General features: G+C 44.4%; 2 long non-coding RNA genes across 2 annotated transcripts in view; one reads left to right on the top strand and one right to left on the bottom strand.

Moving 5' to 3' along the window:
- The window catches only part of LOC140068786 (uncharacterized), a 168,565-nt gene that overhangs the window by 3,906 nt on the left and 152,186 nt on the right, over nt 1-12,473 (bottom strand). The gene's annotated exons all lie outside the window — the stretch shown is intronic.
- The window catches only part of LOC140068788 (uncharacterized), a 30,793-nt gene that overhangs the window by 15,634 nt on the left and 2,686 nt on the right, over nt 1-12,473 (top strand). The window contains exon 2 of the long non-coding RNA XR_011848559.1: nt 3,630-3,770. This is a non-coding gene — a long non-coding RNA (uncharacterized lncRNA). The remainder of the gene's footprint in view (nt 1-3,629; nt 3,771-12,473) is intronic.

Here is a 12,473-nt window from a genome sequence, read left to right as displayed (position 1 = left end):
CTGCAAATATTGTACTTCTTCAGAAGGGTTTAGAAAACATAAATTAAATACCCTGGATTATAGACCCTTCTATTAAGGACCATGGTAGTCTCTGGAGAACCCAACATGTCTGTAGATAATGTTGAAATCTCATTCATGTACCTGAAACTGTGTAAATGCTTAATTTTCCTGTGGTGGCCCTTATCTAATCACTTGCTCAACTGATCTTAACCAGTTATACGCAGATCAGTGAGCAGAGTAGGATTGCCATGTTTGTAACCCAATAATATCTCCTACAAATGGGACCATTTTGGTAGTTTTGGTAGTTGTCCACACATTACAATACCAGCCTTTAGTAGGACTGATGAACAAAATAGCAGGGTACCTGGGGGCAATGCTGGTTGAGAGGGGCCGCAAAAACAGACTGTAGGGGAGTCAGCAGGGCCGGCACCAGCACTGGGCATATCCTGGCAAGTGCCGCAGCCCAGCACTTCTGGGGGAGGGGGGGGCACATAACGCTGTTCAAACAACAGTCTGCTAACATGACGATAAAAGCAATAAAGACTTCCAAAGCCACAAACATGGGCCAGAATAGGACTCACTCTGAGTTTTGCTACTGGAGCAGTCAGCTTACACACAGGCCCTGGAGACCATAACTTTGTGCATCATCCTAGGGAATTGAATTTATTGGTGTGTTATCTGTTGAATAATGTTGAGCAGACACGAAAAGCAAAGTAACACCAATAATATCCAAGGTGCTAGCACAGATTGTGTGTCTTATCTCTTTAATTGGCATCATGATTTAAATCAATGTGTGTGTATGCTGTCACTTGTGCGACACATGAGCGATGCTATTTTGGGGAGGATAGTTGCTCCCTGATGATGTCATCGGTAGTGATAATACTCTCCAGAATTGGAGGCATCCATGCACTGCTGGGATTTCAATGCTGCAGGTGGCATGTAATGGGTAACACACGCAATCAATGCTAGTACCAACTGCAGGTGTTACCAGTATGGGTTCGGGTCCGGGTTAGGTAAAGAACTTTCCAGGGTCCGCCCATCACCACTTTTGAAACAATGGATACTACAAGGGCAAAAACAAGGTTGGTGTGCATGAGAGCTTATACCTACTCTGTGCATTTTCTTGTTTTCCCGGTCCTGTCCTAATCCACAGCATTGTAGCATGTTTGCTCCTGCCTCCATGACAAGAGATTTCTTTTTCTGTGAAGCCACTGACTTTTTCTGTCACCTCAGATGTGCTCCAAATTTTTCTCAATCTCTATAGAGATTACTTTTGTAGTCTAGGTCCAACAGAAGCCTATGTTTAGATTTTGAGCATTTCATCGTATGGTTATCTGTGCTACATGAGGGGGCGCACTGATGTTCTTCTTTATAGCCACCCAAGCAGTACATTATAGGACGTCATGGTATTACCCAGAAGCCAAGGTGGAAGAGTCTCCATTTCATTGTTTTTGAGGATAATTTATTTGCTGTCTGAATAAACTTTTAAATTATTTTTTATAGAATTTGAGGGAGAGCAAAAGAAGCCCACCAGAAGGATTTATCTCCTATATCATACACCACATCATATCAGATTTATTTCCACTGAAACAAATTTTTATTCTTTGTAAGATTGCCAACAATACTATACCTATGGAATAATAGATAAAGCACATAAACAACAAATACAAGTGTCTTCTGAGCTGGAGCATGTGTGAACACACAGAACCGGGATGTAATTATGTTTTTAATCCTGTTTTTAATTAAAAAGACATGTCATATGCTGGTACAGTGACTTTCAATGAAGAAGGTGAGGGTACATTCCTGGATGTCACGCGTTTCGGAGAACCTGTGTAGTGCTGCGCGGCCCAGCATCAGGAAAATATGATGCACATTTTGACCCTTTGCAATATCCAGCAGGCATTGGTGTGTAAACCTCCTGTAATTGATTCTTTATGTGGGAACATAGATCTTAGCAGAATGGCATTTCAGTATTTAATAAATAAGCAATAATAAGCAGTGCAGCCGGGTTAGGTGGGATTAACACACTGCAGGAGGGCATTTTGCACCTTGGGGTGTGTTAATCCTCACGCAGCCCCCTCCTGATTTATGGCGAGGAGAGACTAAGGAGGCTACTTCATTCTCTTTTAATTATCTATTAGCCTGGTGACTGTATGAACAGTAATGTTTGGAATTATTTTATGATGGGTTCACAAACTTTTGGCTTATGACTTTTGAGAATTGCACATGTAAAGATATCTTCAAATGTGATTATTTTGAATGGTAAAAAAATTTAAATGAGCTTCAAGATTCGAGGTTGTGCAGGATGAGAAAATTGTGGTTGCTTTCTTTTAAAAACATTACACCGTAGACAGGCGTGATTTTGTTTCTTTAAAAAAAACCTCCATTTTTTAAACATTTAGATTTTTTTAAATTACTATCTATGCTCTAACTTTTTTTTTTTGGAACGGCACATGGTCCATTATAAAACTCACAACATGAGTCTTGCTGAGAGGGTTGCAGGAGGAACTTCACTTCAGACGTTGCTTTCTTGGACTCTGTAGTACCTAGAACCATTTTACTGGCTTCATTAGGGGATAAGTTGCTGACCACTGGTGGGACCCCCTCCACATTTCAAAATAACAGAGGCTCATTGTATCCCTGAATGAATACAGCAGCTGGCTGAACATGCACCCTGCCGCTCTACTCCTCTGCATACTGGTTAAGGAGGTAGCAGTGCCCATCAACTGCCGGCATGCTCAACCCCCTGTTCTCCTGATCCACAGGGATCCCACTGCAGTCCTCCTCTAATAAGTGAATTATCCTGTGGACATGGGATACAGTTTGTTGTGACCAGAGAATGCCTTTAAATAGGTAACTGGAAAACAACTGGGCCCTTTTAACTCATTCTGAAATAGAAGATCTTGTGGACTATTGGAAGCCATAGGTGGATTTATGAACAGGTAGCATAAATAGCAATGAGCGGGACCCTAACATTCAGATTCATCAAAATGAAATGCAAGGCATATAGTGTATTAGGACTATAGAGCTTGCCATATTGTGTATGGCTTGGAACCCTAAGGCACTTAATCAACATTATAAACTGTATCTATGTTACCCTCTATAACAGTGATGGCAAACCTTTTAGAGATTGAGTGCCCAAAAATACTTAGGTATCGCAAAGTGAAAAACGACAATTTAAGAAGTAATTTAATAGTCTCTGCTGTGTCACAGCTTTCAATCGTATTGGCATCTTAAGGACATGAATAGAGTAAAAAGAAGGAGGAGAAATTTGCAATATTATTGTAGCTTCTCTCCAGGATGTCCAATGATAATCCAGCCCTGTCCATACCTTCTTGCTCCTTCTGTAGTCCCAGTTAGCCAAGGATGTTCCGCTTTAAAATAGCACTGATGACAGCACATCTCGGTTGACCTGAGGCTGCAGGAGGGGGCCATAGTGAACTCAGAGAGTGCCCACAGAGAGGTCTTTGAGTGCCACCTCTGGCACCCTTGCCATAGGTTCTCCACCACTGCTCTATATGATAATTTCACACTGATGATGAAAGGGGATATCTCCAGCTCTATCTGGGAGTTCTACTCTTATATCCACCATCCTCTCTCTTAATTCTCGTTTTGTCTCATTTTAATAGATTTTCTACTTTGAATCTGGGTGTTGGCATCAAACTACAAGAATTTTACACAACATAAGTGGACAAGGGCTACAAGCGTTTACAATCAACCATTTACAGTACACGTTACTACCACCTTTGCACGTGACCTTCAATTTGTTGGTAAGCGAGCTAGGACTTTGTGTTCTCTATGCAAAACCTGATTTTGGCTCAGTGACCACAGTAAACGTTTTGCAATATCTTATTAAAGTTAGCAAGTTCTGACCAGCATTTAGACTAATTAGTCAACCTCAGGATAGCATAATGAATCCGTGCACTCCCTAAAGCATCATTTTAGAAGGCTAAAGAATTCTGTCTAGTCTGAAGCTGCCATTAACTGCTTGAGTACTGTAAGAAAAGAAGCCTTTTTTTAAACAAACAACTAGATATATCATGTCCTAAGGAACTCATGTTCTGCCCCCCCAAATATTTTCCTGTGGACCATAATGGGTCGTATAAGTGGACCTATCAGTAGGCCCATGGTACCATTAGACTTCAGTTCACTGCCATGTAGCAGGGGCGTAACTAGGAGAGGCAAGACCCCTAGCAGACTTCTGAATGGGGCTCCCCGCACACCTCAAAAAATATACATATTTGAATGCTCACATATTTACACACATTTATACACTTATGTGCACACAATTACACCCTGGTATATACATTAATACACTTACACACATCTGTCTCAGTAGCTGCTGACCACGTGGGGTAAACATTCGGCAGGAGTTAGAGATGACAGATCCCTAGTCCTGTCATTATCCCCTCCCTCTCCCCCAACATTTTATGCTGTGTACTGTGGAAGATGTGCACTGTTATACACAGATAATATACATAATACATAATGGGGGATATTTATCAGGACCTCTGCGCACCGCCAGTGGCGCAGATTCCCTGAAATAATCGCAAATGCTAGCTTATTGCTAGCTTTTGCGATTATTTTCCCCAATCCGCCACCTTCACGCCAGTGGGGCGTGAAGGGGGGGGGGGGCGCGGACGGCCGAGCGGGGGGCGCGGACGGACAGGAGTGGGCCGACGCGGGACGTTACTGTCCCCGCGCCTACGCACTTGCTGCTGCCGGCGACTTTTCATATGTGAAAAGTCGCCAGTTGAGCTTTTTTCTACGCCAGGCAGGGCGCAGGATAAACACTGCGTAACTGGCAGCCCGATACATGAAGAGGCAGAAGCCTATCATATAAATATAATATGATAAATATCCCCCAATATGTATATAATGATGGGCATCCTCCATTCTTTAGTGTATCAGGTCTGATACCTATCCAGTTGAATTAATTGTCGCAGGCCAATGCAGGGTGTTTTTTCATGGCCCCTAAAGATGAGGGAAATTCACATTATCTAAAGGGGTTTTCATGTTTTTAGTGTAAGTTTGGGGGGTCCGATACCAATATACATCTGATAAAAGTTCTGCACTACTTTGTTGATATGTAAATTGACACCTCATGTCAGATCAGCGAGACATTCCTGAACATCTCTATCTGCCCATAAACAATCAACTTGCAAAAAACCTTGATCTTATATTCATGAATACTATCATACGGTAGGGCAATTGTTCATGAACAGATGGAGATCACGTGACCCTCCATCTAAAATAATCAGATAAATTGTTATATCCAACATCCTCTTTCTTAATTCTCGTTTTGTATCGTTTTAATATATTTCGTACTTTAGATCTGGATGTTGGCAATTACAGAAGACAAGTGATTGCTTAGTTGGAAAAGCTTAATTTAGAACACAGCGGCCATGGTTTAGGGTGGGAACTGTCCAGTGTCAACAGGGTCCTAGAGCTGCAAATGGGGCAGATAGGCAAAGAAAGTTGTGCTGAGTAGAACAATGGCTTGTTGTGTAATAGCTAGGTAGTATTCTGATAACCTTTGACTTCTGGGCCCCTTTAGCATATTTACATGGCCCCTTGTACTTAACTGCACTTAAGTATATTTCATCTTTTTTATAATAATTATTTACATTGGTTTCAAAGTGTTTTTTTAATCAGTTTTCCATATTTTTCATGAATATGCACTTGTTGGTAATTTCAATATACCGAGGGAGCTACTTGCATAGTAAGACTAGACATCTAACAACACAACCACTGAGTGTTCTTGGAGCCAAAATAATATTTTCTTCTCCGTCTATGGGTAAAAGCTTGAATCCAGAACAATCCAGTTTACCTGTACATTGCTAAGGCTCAATACAAATAGAGCACAGCCTGGCTATAGGTCATAAGCAATTCTCTGAAGTGATCCAAAGAAATACAAGTGACTTTTGTTGGCTAAGGGCTAAGATGAATCAGATCCGGTGTACATGTCTCGCTGAAGTCATTGCCCAGTCATAATAGCCTTTCCCATTCCAGGAATGGTGATTACAACTTGTGGTAACAGGCAAGCCACAGAGGTATTACCTTTGTGAAGGTCACTTTTGTTTTGTGTTTTAACTCTAAGCTGCCAAGCCCAAATGTCGTGAGAGGAAGAAATGATCTTCCTGTATAATGGGCAGTCAGAGAATAGGTTACGCTGGACTTAAGCAGGCAGGTGTGTATAAATATTCTAGTCCTGAATCATCTGTGCTGTACTCAACACCTGCCAGTGACTGAGGAGTGAATATATAGCAGGGTGGAGAGGGAAGTCACACTAGAAGGATGGGATACAAGTGCTTAAACCTAATATCTTAATGGCTGTTGAAGGGTTTGAGTATTTAATGACCTCTTAGGAAGTATGGCTGTCTGGTCAAGCTCTCAAAAAACAGTCTCGCTACAAGACTCAACTTGACTTTCTCAAACTTTGTGCTGTCTGTACTGTATGTGTTCATGTAATATTAAGCAAATAGGATTAGCCGCTATTGGAGTATTGCAGAATTATTGAGAAATATATGAAGATGTTTTTGGGGGGTGGGGGCAAAACAACTCTTAAACACCTTATACTTTTTATCTTAGTTAGAAGAAATAAATGCAAAATAAAGTGGTGTTTCACTCTATTAGCTTTGTCACTTCATCACTGCCAGAAGAAGCTAACAGAGCAAAATGAGCATAGGTGGGTGTGGTGAGGGGACATGGAGCAGGCTCACACATTGATTTTTCAACAATAACAGAAAATTCCCAATATCATATGGAGAAAAATCGGTGGTTATGCCAATTACCTAACATTTTTAATCGCAATACTACTGATGGTAATAAAAACCACCTAGTTGACCAGCAATCGCTGAAAAGGTTATAGCTAGAGATGAGCGAACATGCTCGTCCGAGCTTGATGCTCGGTCGAGCATTAGGGTACTCGAAACTGCTCGTTACTCGGACGAATACTTCGCCCGCTCGAGAAAATGGCAGCTCCCGCCGTTTTGCTTTTTGGCGGCCAGAAACAGAGCCAATCACAAGCCAGGAGACTCTGCACTCCACCCAGCATGACGTGGTACCCTTACACGTCGATAGCAGTGGTTGGCTGGCCAGATCAGGTGACCCTGGGATAGACTAGCCGCTGGCCGCGCTGCTCGGATCATTCTGTCTCTGGATGCCGCTAGGGAGAGAGCTGCTGCTGGTCAGGGAAAGCGTTAGGGTGTTCTATTAGCTTACTGTTAGGCAGGAGTGATTCTCAAAGAACCCAACAGCCCTTCTTAGGGCTACAATAACGTTCTACTTTTTTTATTTTAATTTGCATCTATTACCATTTTGTGAGGAATTAGCAGGGGGACTTGCTACCGTTGTGTTTAGCTCTTAGTGGCACACATATCCATAGCAAAGACCGAAGTGGGAAAATTCAGTAGGGGTTGGATTTCTATTAGGCAATAACTCAGTGTCATCTCATCTGGCATAGTAGTGTGCTTCCTTTGATACTTGGCTAGAAAATAGCCATAGGAGAATACAAACAGCTTCTTGAAGCCTACAGTAGCGTTCTATATATTTGATTTCTGGTTGATCTGCTGGTGGCTGTAGTTTCTGCAGTGCATGTACTTGCCAATTCTGAGCAATTTGTAGTGAGACTTGCGACCGCTGTGTTCTGCGCTTAGTGGCGCACATATCCATAGCAAAGGCCGAAGTGGCAAAATTCAGTAGGGGTTGGATTTCTATTAGGCAATAACTCAGTGTCATCTCATCTGGCATAGTAGTGTGCTTCCTTTGATACTTGGCTAGAAAATAGCCATAGGAGAATACAAACAGCTTCTTGAAGCCTACAGTAGCGTTCTATATATTTGATTTCTGGTTGATCTGCTGGTGGCTGTAGTTTCTGCAGTGCATGTACTTGCCAATTCTGAGCAATTTGTAGTGAGACTTGCGACCGCTGTGTTCTGCGCTTAGTGGCGCACATATCCATAGCAAAGGCCGAAGTGGGATAATTCAGTAGGGGTTGGATTTCTATTAGGCAATAACTCAGTGTCATCTCATCTGGCATAGTAGTGTGCTTCCTTTGATACTTGGCTAGAAAATAGCCATAGGAGAATACAAACAGCTTCTTGAAGCCTACAGTAGCGTTCTATATATTTGATTTCTGGTTGATCTGCTGGTGGCTGTAGTTTCTGCAGTGCATGTACTTGCCAATTCTGAGCAATTTGTAGTGAGACTTGCGACCGCTGTGTTCTGCGCTTAGTGGCGCACATATCCATAGCAAAGACCGAAGTGGGAAAATTCAGTAGGGGTTGGATTTCTATTAGGCAATAACTCAGTGTCATCTCATCTGGCATAGTAGTGTGCTTCCTTTGATACTTGGCTAGAAAATAGCCATAGGAGAATACAAACAGCTTCTTGAAGCCTACAGTAGCGTTCTATATATTTGATTTCTGGTTGATCTGCTGGTGGCTGTAGTTTCTGCAGTGCATGTACTTGCCAATTCTGAGCAATTTGTAGTGAGACTTGCGACCGCTGTGTTCTGCGCTTAGTGGCGCACATATCCATAGCAAAGGCCGAAGTGGCAAAATTCAGTAGGGGTTGGATTTCTATTAGGCAATAACTCAGTGTCATCTCATCTGGCATAGTAGTGTGCTTCCTTTGATACTTGGCTAGAAAATAGCCATAGGAGAATACAAACAGCTTCTTGAAGCCTACAGTAGCGTTCTATATATTTGATTTCTGGTTGATCTGCTGGTGGCTGTAGTTTCTGCAGTGCATGTACTTGCCAATTCTGAGCAATTTGTAGTGAGACTTGCGACCGCTGTGTTCTGCGCTTAGTGGCGCACATATCCATAGCAAAGGCCGAAGTGGGATAATTCAGTAGGGGTTGGATTTCTATTAGGCAATAACTCAGTGTCATCTCATCTGGCATAGTAGTGTGCTTCCTTTGATACTTGGCTAGAAAATAGCCATAGGAGAATACAAACAGCTTCTTGAAGCCTACAGTAGCGTTCTATATATTTGATTTCTGGTTGATCTGCTGGTGGCTGTAGTTTCTGCAGTGCATGTACTTGCCAATTCTGAGCAATTTGTAGTGAGACTTGCGACCGCTGTGTTCTGCGCTTAGTGGCGCACATATCCATAGCAAAGGCCGAAGTGGCAAAATTCAGTAGGGGTTGGATTTCTATTAGGCAATAACTCAGTGTCATCTCATCTGGCATAGTAGTGTGCTTCCTTTGATACTTGGCTAGAAAATAGCCATAGGAGAATACAAACAGCTTCTTGAAGCCTACAGTAGCGTTCTATATATTTGATTTCTGGTTGATCTGCTGGTGGCTGTAGTTTCTGCAGTGCATGTACTTGCCAATTCTGAGCAATTTGTAGTGAGACTTGCGACCGCTGTGTTCTGCGCTTAGTGGCGCACATATCCAAAGCAAAGGCCGAAGTGGCAAAATTCAGTAGGGGTTGGATTTCTATTAGGCAATAACTCAGTGTCATCTCATCTGGCATAGTAGTGTGCTTCCTTTGATACTTGGCTAGAAAATAGCCATAGGAGAATACAAACAGCTTCTTGAAGCCTACAGTAGCGTTCTATATATTTGATTTCTGGTTGATCTGCTGGTGGCTGTAGTTTCTGCAGTGCATGTACTTGCCAATTCTGAGCAATTTGTAGTGAGACTTGCGACCGCTGTGTTCTGCGCTTAGTGGCGCACATATCCATAGCAAAGGCCGAAGTGGGATAATTCAGTAGGGGTTGGATTTCTATTAGGCAATAACTCAGTGTCATCTCATCTGGCATAGTAGTGTGCTTCCTTTGATACTTGGCTAGAAAATAGCCATAGGAGAATACAAACAGCTTCTTGAAGCCTATAGTAGCGTTCTATATATTTGATTTCTGGTTGATCTGCTGGTGGCTGTAGTTTCTGCAGTGCATGTACTTGCCAATTCTGAGCAATTTGTAGTGAGACTTGCGACCGCTGTGTTCTGCGCTTAGTGGCGCACATATCCATAGCAAAGGCCGAAGTGGGAAAATTCAGTAGGGGTTGGATTTCTATTAGGCAATAACTCAGTGTCATCTCATCTGGCATAGTAGTGTGCTTCCTTTGATACTTGGCTAGAAAATAGCCATAGGAGAATACAAACAGCTTCTTGAAGCCTACAGTAGCGTTCTATATATTTGATTTCTGGTTGATCTGCTGGTGGCTGTAGTTTCTGCAGTGCATGTACTTGCCAATTCTGAGCAATTTGTAGTGAGACTTGCGACCGCTGTGTTCTGCGCTTAGTGGCGCACATATCCATAGCAAAGGCCGAAGTGGCAAAATTCAGTAGGAGTTGGATTTCTATTAGGCACTAACTCAGTGTCATCTCATCTGGCATAGTAGTGTGCTTCCTTTGATACTTGGCTAGAAAATAGCCATAGCAATAGGATAGGATTGTTTGGTTTTAAAAACTCAAAAAAAAACAAAAAACACACAAAAAAAAAAAAAACACAAAAAAACACAAAAAAAAACAAAAAGAAGTAAAAAAAAAAAAAAAGTTATAACTCTCATTTTAAAAATGTTTAACCCGAGGGCTAGGGGTAGAGGACGAGGGCGGGGACGTGGGCGTCCAACTACTGCAGGGGTCAGAGGCCGTGGTCCTGGGCGGGGTGAGACACCACCTGCTGATGAGGGAGCAGGGGAACGCCGCAGAGCTACACTCCCTAGGTTCATGTCTGAAGTTACTGGGACTCGTGGTAGAGCACTGTTGAGGCCAGAACAGTGCGAACAGGTGATGTCGTGGATTGCTGACAATGCTTCGAGCAATTTGTCCACCACCAGTCAGTCTTCCACGCAGTCCACCCATGTCACCGAAATCCCCACTCCTCCAGCTCCTGCACCTCAGCCTCCTCCCCCCCAGTCTGCCCCCTCCCAGGAAAATTTGCCATTTGAACCGGCATACTCTGAGGAACTGTTTTCTGGACCCTTCCCACAGTCACAAACCACTTGTCCGGTTGCTGCTGAGCAATTTTCCGATGCCCAGGTTTTCCACCAGTCACAGTCTGTGGGTGATGATGACCTTCTTGACGTAGTGGAAGTGTGTAAAGAGGTGTCCGACGATGAGGAGACACGGTTGTCAGACAGTGGGGAAGTTGTTGTCAGGGCAGGAAGTCCGAGGGGGGAGCAGACTGAGGGATCGGAGGATGATGAGGTGACAGACCCAAGCTGGGTTGAGAGGCCGGGTGAACACAGTGCTTCTGAGACGGAGGAGAGTCCTCGACCTGAACAGGTTGGAAGAGGCAGTGGTGGGGCCAGACGGAGAGGCAGGGCCAGAGCTGGTGCATCAGCGCCACTGTCAACTAGTGAAGCTCCCGTGGTGAGGGCTCTTGCGGCGAGGGCTAGATCTTCAGAAGTGTGGAGGTTCTTTAAGGAAACACCGGATGACCGACGGACTGTGGTGTGCAACATTTGCCAAACCAGGCTCAGCAGGGGTTCCACCACTACTAGCTTAACTACCACCAGTATGCGCAGGCATATGAATGCTAAGCACCCCACTCAGTGGCAACAAGCCCGTTCACCTCCGGCCGTGCACACCACTGATCCTTCCCCTGTGTCAGCTGCTAGTCAGCCCCCTGCCCAGGACCCTGGCACAAAAACCCCATCGTCGCCTCCACGATCCTCCACAGCATCCACCAGCGTTCAGCTCTCCATACCCCAGACGCTGGAGCGGAAACGCAAATATAGTGCAACCCACCCGCACGCCCAAGCCCTTAATGTGCACATCTCCAGATTGCTTAGCCTGGAGATGCTGCCCTATAGGCAAGTAGAGACCGAGGCCTTTCGCAACCTCATGGCGGCGGCCGCCCCTCGGTATTCGGTCCCCAGCCGCCACTACTTTTCCCGATGTGCCGTCCCAGCCCTGCACCAGCACGTGTCAGACAACATCATCCGTGCCCTGACCAACGCCGTTTCTGACAAGGTCCACCTGACCACGGACACGTGGACGAGTGCTGCCGGGCAGGGCCACTATATATCGCTGACGGCACATTGGGTTAACTTGGTGGAGGCTGGGACCGAGTCTGACCCTGGGGCTGCTCATATACTGCCGACGCCGAGGATTGCGGGGCCTACCTCGGTCCAGGTGTTTCAGGCCTACTATGCCTCCTCCTCCTCCCACCCCTCCTCCACCTCCTCCTCCGAACTACCATCCGTGGGCACGGCGCCATCAGTCGGTAGCTCTAGGCACAGCAGCAGTGCCGTCGCTAAGCGACAGCAGGCGGTGCTCAAACTGCTGAGCCTAGGCGATAAAAGGCACACCGCCCAAGAGCTATTACAGGGCATTCCACATCAAAGTTGTTAACTTTGTCGCCACCCTGCTGTGTAATCCACAAAATATACTGGCAAACTTTTACCATTTAGGGATATTATTTCAGCGCTTCTTGCGCATCTGTTTACATTCCCCTCACCCGGCATATCCTAAACTTATAAGAACGCTACTACACTTGATCTTATACAAAA

The sequence above is a fragment of the Engystomops pustulosus genome, chromosome 7 (genome assembly GCF_040894005.1).
Source record: "Engystomops pustulosus chromosome 7, aEngPut4.maternal, whole genome shotgun sequence".
NCBI lineage: Eukaryota > Metazoa > Chordata > Amphibia > Anura > Leptodactylidae > Engystomops > Engystomops pustulosus.
The sequence above is the reverse complement of the archived record's forward strand: the minus strand, read 5'-3'. Positions and strand labels throughout refer to the sequence as shown.